Source organism: Asparagus officinalis, chromosome 8 (genome assembly GCF_001876935.1).
Source record: "Asparagus officinalis chromosome 8, Aspof.V1, whole genome shotgun sequence".
In the NCBI taxonomy this organism is placed as follows: Eukaryota; Viridiplantae; Streptophyta; class Magnoliopsida; order Asparagales; family Asparagaceae; genus Asparagus; species Asparagus officinalis.
Window position 1 is genome coordinate 14,466,200 of NC_033801.1, and position 12,967 is coordinate 14,479,166.

Below are 12,967 nucleotides of genomic sequence, written 5' to 3' on the forward strand. Positions count from 1 at the left end.
ACTCTGCGTTTTTAGTCTAAAAACGCAGAGTGCGGGCCATGAACGCTATCTTTTAGCGTTTGACTCGTGCAAAGCACGTAATGAACAGTTCCAGGAACTGTTTTTCCCCACGATTTGAGGGATTTTCGCCCCACTTAAGAGCGGATTAAGGGGGTAGTTACCACCCTAAATCCCCTATAAATAGTGGGAAACTCAACTGAGTTCGGATCCTTCTTTTTTGGGCAGCAAAGAAGCGATCTGCGGCTTTTTGGCTCTGGGCTCTGGGATCCTTCTTTTTGGGCAGCAAGGGGGAGATCGACGTTCATCCTCAGCAACGATCGACCACAGGAGCATTCCCTTGGCTTATAACCGACTTTCGGTTCAAATCAACTCTTTTTCAAGAGTTCAAACTCGTTCAGAGTTATCAACTCGATCAGAGTTCAAAACTTGCTCTGCAAGTTCTTCTAAAACTCGTTCAGAGTTATCAACTCGTCAAGAGTTATCTTCAAACTTGCCACGCAAGTTCTCCACAGCGTCAAATCGTGAGGAGAAGACATCGTTCCAGTGAATCAAGACGTTCGGATCGTCAACGAGAAGCAAACTCGACGCGAGCATTCGAGGGAGGCATCTCATCGCCACCGTGAAGAACCCAGAATTAAACAAAGGGGAGAATCAAATTCATTCTCCTCTCTTTTGTAATCGGAATCCAAATTGTAATTGATTTTGAGAGGAATACAAGTCAAATTTTCTTTCATTGTCTTTTTACTACAAATTTCCAACAAACACTAAGATGGCGACTCTGCTGGGGACTAGCTTCTCTGACGAAGAAGTGATGGCGCATCCGACGTTTCATCTCATTGGAACGACCGTTGAAACTCTGATCATCGAGTTCGATCAAGCCAAGGTTTGAGAAGCCCTCTCCTCCGGATCCTTTAGCCCCAGGGCAGCGCAAGATCCACAAAGTTTCCGAGGAGACTAAAGCTCCAGTTTGGCCAACTCAATCTAAAGACCTATCTCCCATGGGGTTTGCCTGTTCATACAGTCCCCTCCCTAAAGGAGAAGACTCGACTATCGGCACGAACTCCAAAGTCCGATCTCCAATCCCAACGCGAAACCTCCGTGTTCTGCGAGCCTCAACATGAGCTCTGCATAGGCCCAATGCTAGACGCCAACCCTCAAGGGAGCGTTCCCAGATAGAACGCAGCCTTCAGAGGCGCGTTCCAACATCAGAACGCAGACCTCAAACCGTGCGTTGATCTGGCTGAAGCAACCTCAAGAGTGCGTCCCAGAACCAAAACGCAACTCTCAGGAGTGCGTTTCACAAACTGAACGCAACTCTCAGGAGTGCGTTTCTGAATCCGAACGCAGATCGCAGGACTGCGTTTCACTAGCAAAACGCAGACTTTGGTCTTGCGTTAATCAAGATAAACACGACCCTCGTGTTCCTTCTTTGGAACACGATGTGATTCGTCGTGATCAAAATGATCAACATGGATTTAAAATTCATGTTTACCAAGAACCAGTCCCATCCTTTAACGGACAGGGGGTTCCATCTCTACCCTCACGCTCTGTGAGAGGTGCCAAGGAGACTAAAGCTCCAAAGGTTGCTCCTATGCCAAAGGAAACCCTCTCCTCCAGCCGCCGAGATTACTCGAGTAGCCCCACCTCTAAAGGAGTGGACTCAGTTTATGCCAAACGCAGCCCTCAGTGGTGCGTTGTGCAATCAAAACGTAGCCTTCAAAACTGCGTTGATTTGGCAGAACGCAACTCTCAGGAGTGCGTTTCAGAACCAAAACGCAACTCTCAGGAGTGCGTTCAAGATCCAAAACGCAGACTTACAAACTGCGTTAACCAACAAAAACGCAACCAGCAAAGGTGCGTTTTATCAACAAAACGCAGACTTCGGTCTAGCGTTAGTAAAACAGAACACGACCCTCGTGTTTCTTCTTCAGAACACGATGCGATTTGTCGTGTTCAAAAAGATCAACGTGGAATCAAGATCCATGTTCACCAGGAGCCAGTCTCATCCTTTAATGGACAGGGGGTTCCATCTCTACCCTCACGCTCTGTGACAGGTTCATCCCAAGTCTCTGACTTGCGGGAATTGTTGTCGATGTTCAACCGACCGACGAATGTCGTTTTGCTCAATAATCAACGACATCCTCACAGGAAGAAAACTTTAGAGGATGAATACATTAGAGTCACTTCTAACATGGTTGGTAAAGGGAGATCATCAACCCTTAGTTCTGACGAGTCAGAGATAGATCGTTCTCCAAGCGTCAGAGAAATCACTAACGAGTTTGAAGGAGTCTACCGACGCACTCGGACGCGAACAGGAGCCATTCCCCCTGTCAATTATCGGAATTTGGCCAGAGAAACTAATTCCGATGACGAACACTCAGCCATTGCAGAGTCCCAGTCATCAAGCTCTTTTGTTGAACATAAGAGCTTCGCTTATATGACGGGAAACCATGAAGATCTCGCGAAGAGACTTGATGAACAGGAAGCCATGCTCAAATCTCAGCAGGAGGCCATCAATGAACTCATGGCCATGTTGACTCAAATCGTCGCAGACAAGGCCAAATCTCAGGAGACAGATTCGCCACTTAGGCAAGAATCTTCCCGGAGAGGAAAAGCGTCTTCATCCCGACCTCACACAAGCAAATGGAAGGGAAAAGTAGTTGATGATACAGCTTCTGACCAAGAAGCCCAGAACCTGGAATCTTCCTCTGACGAAGGAAGAGAGACAGAGAACGAGAAAAATCTCCAATCTGCCAAAATGAAAGAATTGGAAGCCCGCCTCAAAGCCATTGCCAACAGAAGCGAGCTCCAAGATGAGGGAGTTATCAGGCCCTATCCTACCGAATGGGATGCATCCCCTTATCCTCCAAAGTTCGAGGTCCCAACGCTACAAACTTTTGACGGCACGGGATCACCGAACCAACATATTTATCATTTCAAGTCACAGACTAGAAATATAATATCGAACGATGCCATACTGGCTCGATTGTTCATTGGCACCCTCAAGGGAATTGCCTTTGAATGGTTCAGGAAACTGCCTACCAGATGTATCCAAAAGTGGGCAGATCTAGAGAGACTATTCCTGTCAAGATTCTTTGAAGAGGATACAGAAGTCTCCATCCATACCCTTCTTGCTACTAAGCAGAAGAAGAGGGAGTCCGTCAAAGCCTATGTCAAAAGGTTCCGATCCATGGCTCTCCGGTGTTCGTCAGGTATGACACAATCTACCTTAGTAGAGACCTGTCGACACAACTTGCAAACCGACCTCCTAGCCCGAATAGGAGTTGCAGAATGCCGTTCTTGGAGACAACTAATCTCTCAAGGCGAGCAGGCTCAAAAAATCATTGCCAGGATCAAAGCTGAAGAACAAAGTAGGCATGATCAGCCCGAGCAATCAGACCAAGCCCAATCATCTCCAGAGCAATCGGACCAAGTCCAATCTCATCAGTCAGAAGGGGAAGATACTACGGCCACCGGAGTCAATCCTCTTCAGTAGGATGGCGGGTCCAATAACTATCACGTTAACAGTTACCTCTGATAGTCAAACTCATCAGATAATGGCCTACCTGGTGATGTGATTCTATTCCGACTTCATGGATAGTGCCCCACTAGGTGATGTGCCTTGTCTACCTCTTTTTTTTTTATTCCCCTGCTAAGTCTTCATCAAGACTGGGGGTTGGTTACTTGGAATCCTCTATTCCGACTTTATGGATAGTGCCCCACTAGGCTATGTGCCTTGTCTACCTCTTTTTTATTCCCCTGCTAAGTCTTCATCAAGACTGGGGGTTGGTTACTTGGAATCCACTGGATTAAGAGTAACGAATCTTTCACATCGTCGAGTTAACATTACACTTCTGACGATCATCATCCCCACAGAGTATGCATTCAGTTTGCATCACTCCAAATTCTTGTCACGTTAACAATACACCCTTTGACAAATTTACTTATCAATCCTCGTCAATAGGATGATAAGTTCTCAAAATTGCTTCCATAGCAATATTCTCCTTGTCACGTTAACACTACACCTCTGACAAAAATCCACTTATCGACTCTCTTCAATAGAGCGATAAGTCCCCAAAATTTCTTCCATAGCAATGTTCTCCTTGTCACGTTAATACTACACATCTGACAAAAATCCACTTATCGACTCTCTCCAATAGAGCGATAAGTTCTCAAAATTGCTTCCATAGCAATATCTTTCTTGTCACGTTAACATCACACCTCTGACAAAATCCACTTATCGACTCTCTTCAATGGAGCGATAGGTCCACAAACTCGTCAAGTTAACACCACACCTCTGACGATCAAATCAACTTATCGACTCTCTTCAATAGAGTGATAGGTTCATAAAATACGGTTATGTTAACATAACACCTCTAACAGTCAACCCCCCCCAATGAACTTGTTAATTCTTTCGGTGTTTCAAGCTACACAGGAAGAAATGATATCAAAAATCCTTGCCTTCACGCATGGGGGACTTTATCTCGATCCCTAATTAGAGATAAGTCTGCATCTAACACATGCTGCCGGGTAGCCTATTCCCGCAATAATAGCAAAGCCTACGTATTCAATATCGTAGCAGGTCGTTATTGCATGGGGGACTTTATCTCGATCCCTAAGTGGGGATAAGTCAATGTCTAACACATGTTGTCGGGTAGCCTATTCCCGTAATAATAGCAAAAGCCTACGTATTCAATATCGTAGCACCAAAATCCATGCCTTACACGCATGGGGAATTTTATCCTGAATCCTAAGTAGGGATAAGTCAATGTCTAACACACGTTGCCGGTTAGTCTTTTACCTTGAAAAGGACATCAAAATCCATGCCTCACACGCATAGGGGACTTTATCTCGATCCCTAAATAGAGATAAGTCTACGCCTAACACGCGTTGCCGGTTAGTCTTTTCCCGTCAAAATGACAAAGTCTATGTATTCAAAATCATAGCATCAAGACTAAGAGAGTTCATTCTCTTAGCACAACGTTACATGTGGAACGGACCTAGATAATTCACATGCTAGCCCGACTCAAACGGTAATCGGTAAAGGCTTATCAAATCCGTTGATGGCTGAGGGTTTGCCAAAAATCCTACGCACGTTTGCAGGCCCATCAGCTTAATAGATGTGAGTCGAGACTTAAAACAGATGTGCCAAAGACAAGTCTCAAATACTTAGTCAAAAATACATGGAAGCCACTTCCATGTCTTAAGGCAAAACGTTGAGATCAGACCCGCGATGCAAAAAACCGAACGCCGAGGTCACACCCGTATTCCAAATTCATCAGCAAGGGTGAAATCCACATCTCAAGTTCACAACATGCAACGGTGAAACCCGCATCTCAAGTTCAAAATGCAGGGTCCACCCCCACATTCCAGAAGCAGGATTATGGCACATACCTTCACACAGGTCCTGCATGGAAAATCCGTTCAACCAAGCTGCTTTCGAAGCGAGTGCAGAGAACAACTCCTTTGTGACAAGGAATCAACAGCTCCAAGATCAGAGTTGAGATCCAAAGTATTCCGAAAATTCGTCCCAGTCAACCGCGAACTTTCGAAAACTTTGGAGGGGGTTCTGTAGGCTGTCTAAAAATCACAATAGATAGTTGATCCCCCATCAAACACCGATGATGGAAGTTACAATCTGACGACTTCCAGAAGGCTACAATTTGAGGACTTTCACGTAGAAGGTTACAATCTGACGACCTTCACAACAACTAATGAAGGCCCCAATTCAACAGCATTCACAATCAACATCGGGAGTTACAACCTGACGACTCTCATATTTTCAAGGAGCCAAGACGAAGATTACAAGAGGACGATCTGTGCAAAGCTCTAGCAAAAGAGACTACAAATTGACGGTCTCTTCATATTAGAATGCAGATATCTCTCAAACCGTAAGGAATTTGGCAAAACGAAGGAAGCGAACCAAAGCCTTTAGCTTGGTTCGGATGGCCCCGTCTCGTCGAGATAGCCGATTTTCATATGTAATTCGTCCAATTCCGACGTACGGTTTGAAAGTTATGACCTGTTCTTCGTAGCAAGTTGTGTTCTGAAGTCCGTCTGCAAGACTGGACTTCGTCAGAACATTGGACTTAGCCTGAAGCTCGCCAAGCCCGCCTAAGGTTCACCTCTGCATTACAGAGTCAAAGCGCACATGCTCAACTCTGCGTTTTCAACATCAAAACGCAGAGTTAATCGCTAAAACAGCACAACTGTGCGTTTTCAGCCTTTAAACAGGCTCAACTCTGCGTTTTCAATCTAGAAACGCAGAGTTAATCTTTAAAACAGCACAACTGTGCGTTTTTAGCCTGAAACAGGCCAACTGTGCGTTTACGGCTCAACTGTGCGTTTATGGGCTCAACTGTGCGTTTTTAGCCTGAAACAGGCCAACTGTGTGTTTACGGCTCAACTGTGCGTTTATGGGCTCAACTGTGCGTTTTTAGCCTGACACAGGCCAACTGTGCGTTTACGGCTCAACTGTGCGTTTATGGGCTCAACTGTGCGTTTTTAGCCTGAAACAGGCCAACTGTGCGTTTACGGGCCCAGCTGTGCGTTTTCAGCCTCAACTGTGCGTTTTCAGCCCAGCTGTGCGTTTTTCAGCTCCAGCTGTGCGTTTTCAGCCCAGCTGTGCGTTTTTCAGCTCCAGCTGTGCGTTTTCAGCCCCAGCTGTGCGTTTTTCAACCTCAACTGTGCGTTTCAGGTCCAGAAACGCACAGTTCGAGCCCAGAATGCTGTTTTCAGCGTTTAACTCGTTCAAGCACGATTTGAACGGTTCCAGAACCGTTTTCTCCCCAAGATTTTAGGGGATCACTACCCTATCATGGAGAGATTTAGGGGGAGCAGTTAGACCCCATTAAACCCTCATTAAGGAGATATTTAAGGGGGCGGTTATACCCTTAACCCCCTATAAATACCTCAAAACTCAACTGAGTTCAGATCCTCTCTTTTGGAGCTGACTTTTTGGGGATTCTTGATCGAGCATCTTGCGGCTTTCTGCAGCAATAAGGAGCTTTGGAGATCAGCGGCTTGAAGGAGCTCTTGAATCATTTTGGAAGGCTTTTAATTGAAGCCTTTGAAATTATTCGGCCTTGGCTGATAACCGATTTTCGGTTCAAATCAACTCTTTTTCAAGAGTTCAAACTCGTTCAGAGTTATCAACTCGATCAGAGTTCAAAACTTGCTCTGCAAGTTCTTCTAAAACTCGTTCAGAGTTATCAACTCGTTAAGAGTTATTTTCAAACTTGCCACGCAAGTTCTCCACAGCGTCAAATCGTGAGGAGAAGACATCGTTTCAGTGAATCAAGACATTCGGATCGTCAACGGAGAGCAAACTCGACGCGAGCATTCGAGGGAGACACTCCATCGCCACCGTGAAGAACCCAGTTTTAAACAAAGGGGAGAATCAAATTCATTCTCCTCTCTTTTATAATCGGAATCCAAATTGTAATTTATTTTGAGAGGAATACAAGTCAAATTTTCTTCCATTGTCTTTTTACTACAAATTTCCCACAAACAATGATCAAGACATTGTCTCCTCATCAGGATAAGCACATGGTACAACGACTCCTCAGTCAACACAAAGCCCTTGGCTTTTCTTAAAGGTAAGCCCAAGGCACATCATATGGTTCGATTCCGTCTGCTCTCATCGACCATCATGGTCAAGACCTTGGCACCTTATCAGGATAAGTCCAAGTCACAACGACTCCTTAGTCGACAACAAAGACCTTGGCTCCTCATCAGGATAAGCCTAAGGCGCAATGACTCCTCAGTCGGCACAAAGTTTTTGGCTCTTCTTAAAGGTAAGCCCAAGGCACAACATATGGTTCGATTCCGTCTGCTCTCATCGACCATCATGGTCAAGACCTTGGCTCCTCATCAGGATAAGACCAAGGCACAATGACCCTTCAGTCGGCACAAAGCCCTTGGCTCTTCTTAAAGGTAAGCTCAAGGCACAACATATGGTTTGATTCCGTCTGCTCTCATCGACCATCATGGTTAAGACCTTAGCACCTCATCAGGATAAGCCCAAGGTACAACGACTCCTTAGTCGGTAACAAAGACCTTGGCTCTTCATCAGGATAAGCCTGAGGAACAACGGCTTCTCAGTCGGTCACAAGACCTTGGCTTCTCATCAGGATAAGCCCAAGGCACAACGACTTCTCAGTCGGATATCAATATCTTGGCTCCTCATCAGGATAAGCCCAAGGTACAACAACTTATTAGTCGGTCAAAAAGACCTTGTCTTCTCATCAGGATAAGCCTGATGCACAACGACTCCCCAGTCGGTGATCAAGCCCTTGGCTCTTTACCTGGATAAGCCCAAGCCAAAGCCCCAAGACCAACCTCTATAATTACCTCTCGACCTAACGGAGGAAACGAAGACGTCGACACTTACCCCGCGAATGTCATTTGATCTACAAAGACCAACATAGCTCTTGAAAAGAAAGTAGAGTTACAACTACAACATGACCAATTATTTCATCAAGTAGTTCCAGCTCTCAAAAGCAAATGACAGGAGAAATCATTTCTCATTCAAAAATATTCCCTACATTTTTATCAAAAGGCCCAACATGGCTTACAAAAATAAAAGAGAGAGCGACAACTATCTTTAAAGCTCCCTCCTAAAGATCAGGAGCTGAGCCGAATCCAGCAACAGGATTTCCAAGACGGCGTTATCATGCTTTGTCTTGATCTACACATCAACGGATGAATCTGAATTCCTTCCATCAGCCTCAGAGTCTCTCCTCCTTCTCTTGAAAGACCTCTTGGAAGAGCTCGGCCCCTCCAAGTCAGCCCTTCTTTTACAAACCTCCATTGGTGGAGGAAGGACTGTCGTTTCGGAGTCGGCGAAAACTGAGGGGGACCCTCCCGCCTCCAAAAATTCTCCTCCGTCAAAAGCTCTGGACTCCTGAAGACCGAGGCGATACCGGAGCTTCTCAAGATCTCCGGCCTCTAGATCACTAAGATCCCTCGGCTCCAACGCATTCTCCTGCACTTTAGGCCAACCCAAGCAGGATGGTATATTATTAGCGCCGAACACCCAGACAAAGAACCTCCTCCATTCTTCGTCCAACTTCAGAAAGTCAGCATCCAGACGAAAATCTCCCCGATAGTGGAAAAATAGTGGGGGTCCCCCTCAGCGGACCCCACACTAACCACGTACCCAAACAAACCGATGCTAGGCACCACTCCCGCCTCGGAGCAAGTATCCATAAACGCTATTAAGATACATATAGCGTGAGGATGAAATTGACAAGGGGAACCCCCAAGGCAGCAAACACCTTCCAAATAAAAGGGTGCAATGGCAGGCGTAATCCACATTACAGATGTACCAGATAGAGAGGCACCCGACCCTCATCATGCATATGCACCAGGGTAAGGATGTTCGGTGCTCCTAAGGTCATTATGCGCGGAATATCATACTCATCATGCAACCACGCTGCCTCATCCACTATCACTCGAGAGCGAGACAGATATAAAGCTTTGAGCTTCTTCTCGCGGCCATTCTGGGGAAGAGCCATGACCAAAATTTCTAAGGAAAAAGGGAGAATAAATAGGAAGAAGGGTGTTCTTGATGTAGGATGTTCTTCCAAGAGCTCTTGAGATTATTTATAAGCTTCTGAAGAAGCATGCAGAAGGATTCAAGAGGCACGGTCTTGGAGCAACCAAAGAAGATCCGCTTTGGGAACCAGTAACGGATCGCTCGAAATACCAACCGCCACTCGTAACGCACGCCAATCAATTGGCAAGCGAAGCGCCATTCGCTCTACCCACGACGCCTCATTTTCTCTAAAAAACGGTTCCCAATATTGACCGCATCAATGCATAGGAGATTGGCAGTTAACAAGTCCTATACCACACCTCTAGCCATGTTCAACTGGCCAAAAATCCTTAAACATCTTGAGCAAACTTATATCTATTTCACTCGGACCCGACTAAAGTCAGCTCCGAATGAAAGAGGCCAACTGTTATGGTAATTTATCATTTAAAGATAAAGATGTCGAAAGATTCTTTTCATATGGTCCAAACTAACTTAGTGGCCTAAAGGCCCAGCCAAGGGCAAGTCTATTGACCCGCCGAGGAAACGAGTCCTCTTATACCGATACGAAGTGCGGGATTAGTCGACCCCTTATAAGTCGAGATGACTCCCCAAATAATCGGATCAATCACCTTCTCGGCAGTTCACTCGAGCAGAAGCTCACTCGACTAACTAATCGACAAATCATATGGGCGACTGATAAATCGACCCGTCCTTACTAAGGGGATAAGATCCAGCTAAGCTAATCGACAAATCATATGGGCGACTGATAAATCGACCCGTCCTTACTAAGGGGATAAGATCCAGCTAAGCTACCTTCAGAGATACATCAATCAACACTAAATCGACCCGTCCTTACTAAGGGGATAAGATCCAGCTAAGCTACCTTCAGAGATACATCAATCAACACAACAATTTATTGAGCAATCCTCTTAAGATCGCAACTCTGACAAACCTCGTGCGGAAACAACTCACTCTACCCGCATGTCACTTCCCAGAGATTGCTAAGATACTCTCCTGTGCTCGAATGACTTCCCCTCCAGTCGTCAGCCGCCACCTGGCAAGGGAAGGAGGCCTAAACAGTCGGTCTATCCTCCGTTCTGTCTCATCTATAGAATCTGAGATATTTCTAGAGATCGCTAAGATACTCTCCTGTGTTCGAATGACTTCCCCTCCAGTCACCAGCTGGTACCTGACAAGGGAAGGAGGCCCAAACAGTCGGCATATCCTTCATTCTGTCTCATCTATCGAATCTGGAATATTTCCAAGACGCCCTCTCTTGAGCTCGAATGGCTTCCCTTCCAGTCACCAGTCAACATCTGTAAAGCAAAGGATGACTTAATAACCTGTCTGTTCACCCCTTAACCGCCCTCATGTGCATAGTTAAAGCCAAAGGTCAAATCTCAGAGGCAAGGGACTATAAAAGGAGGTAAGGGGGGAGAAAGAACAGGAGGACTGAACTTTTAACTCAGGGGAGACTTCTGAACCTTCTTTTTCTTAAAATCTGAACAATTCTAAAAAGCCATGCCTTCTTCTAAAAACTCAATAAGAGTAATGAATTCTAGGACCTTAATGGGTCCTCGGATCTTCCCTCAAACCTCACTCAAGCTCATCAGCTGACTTGACCGTTGGAGGTACCACGGGAGAACCGGTCACCGCCCTCTTACGGGTTTTTTCTTTTTGTTTGCACAAAAAGATCATGAATTGCAGTCCAATGATCGGGCATAAAGTCAGAAGAGAAGTCGGTCCCACCTTTCATCCTCTCCCTCTTCGTCGTCAGGGCGGAGATCAGGACTGCATCCCACGGCGAAAACCCCCCCTTGGCTGTGTGTTATCAGACATCAACAAGTGTAATCATTAGTTTAAGTAATACTATTGAAATAACTAAAGTATTTATATTATTAAATATTAATTTAAGCTATGTAAATACTTTTTGTAAACTTTATTAAGTAATGGCAATAATTCTTAATATTATATGGATTTATTTATACAATTATTAATAATTATAACTATGTCTAATAATTTGTTAAATAATTATTTTTTACTATAAGTAATCTAATTCTTTATACTAAATTATAATATATTTTATAAATATTATTATTATTATAAATAATTAATATATTCTAGTGAATGACCAAATATTTTGGAAAAATGAAGAGGCACATAGTTAATATGAGTTTATGGATCATTGATTTTCGTTGTGACCCAAAAATCACCAAGTATTAATCTCTATTAAGACGCTAACACGTCTCCCTGTAATCAAACAAATCCTTAATCGAGACGACTCAAGACATTCCCACATTCGACTTGATCGGCCGACCACTTGCGTAGCCGAGTCGAAAGGCAGTACTTGTTGGCCAGCCCACCAAAACGACTTGTACTCGGCCTACTGTTCACTCGGCAACTTGCATAGCCGAGTCAAAAGACGATGCTAGTCGGCCCTTGACCAAATAAATAGAGAAACGATAGTTATCTTGAAAACCTCGCTAGTCGACTGCCCTTGCATTAACTACTATGACAAATCATCATTACTCTAGCCCCTATAGTCTTTATGACTCATCAGACCTAGTCAACACCAAGCATCTACTGTCGTTCCCTCATTATATGGCCAGATGACTCACCCTGTTCCGTGGCGAACACCTGAAAGATGATTGCCGACTCAGCTGCCTAGCTGGACCCAACCCAAGTTACCTCTTTGCCCTTCCAATCCATTATAAAAGGGAATAGCATTGCATGGGTAAAGGCTAATTTTTCATGCAACTTTGAATTACTCTATCTCTACATTTCCCACTCAAGATCAATTATTCTAACTCCACCTTTCTTATGAGCTTTTATGTGCAAGGAAGTGTAGTAAAGCCCAGAACATGTCATATGAAGGACTTTGAGGACCTAACACTCTCATAATCCTCACACAAAACCTTTGTTTGATAGCTGGCATCAACAGTTTTATAAATAATGCTATAATTGCGAATTATCAAAAGTTGTAAGGGTAAAAAAGTAAATTAAAAGTTTTGATTCGAATATTCTCTTTTATAAATAGTATAGATATAGATATAAATATAGATATGGATTGAACTACCGGTGAGAGTCTTAACTATTGTAACATTGGCCCGAATTATTGAGATAATACTACTCAATGCAATGCAAATTACTTTTAAATATTTAGCACGTCTGAATGAAGACAATAAGAAGAGTGTAAGGTGGAGGCCCATTTTCATTTGGATTTGTCGAGTGTGGCTGTTGCCTCAACAAAATATCGTTTACGACTAGGGGTGTCCAAAAAGCCCGGAGCCCGGACCCGGCCCGGTGTCCGGCCCGGGCCCGGGCCCGGCCCGGCCGGGGCCCGGAAACCCGGGCAAACCCCGGGTCCGGGCCCGGGCCCGGGTCGCCGTTGGCGAACCCTGTCCGGGCCCGGCCCGGGCCCGGAACAGT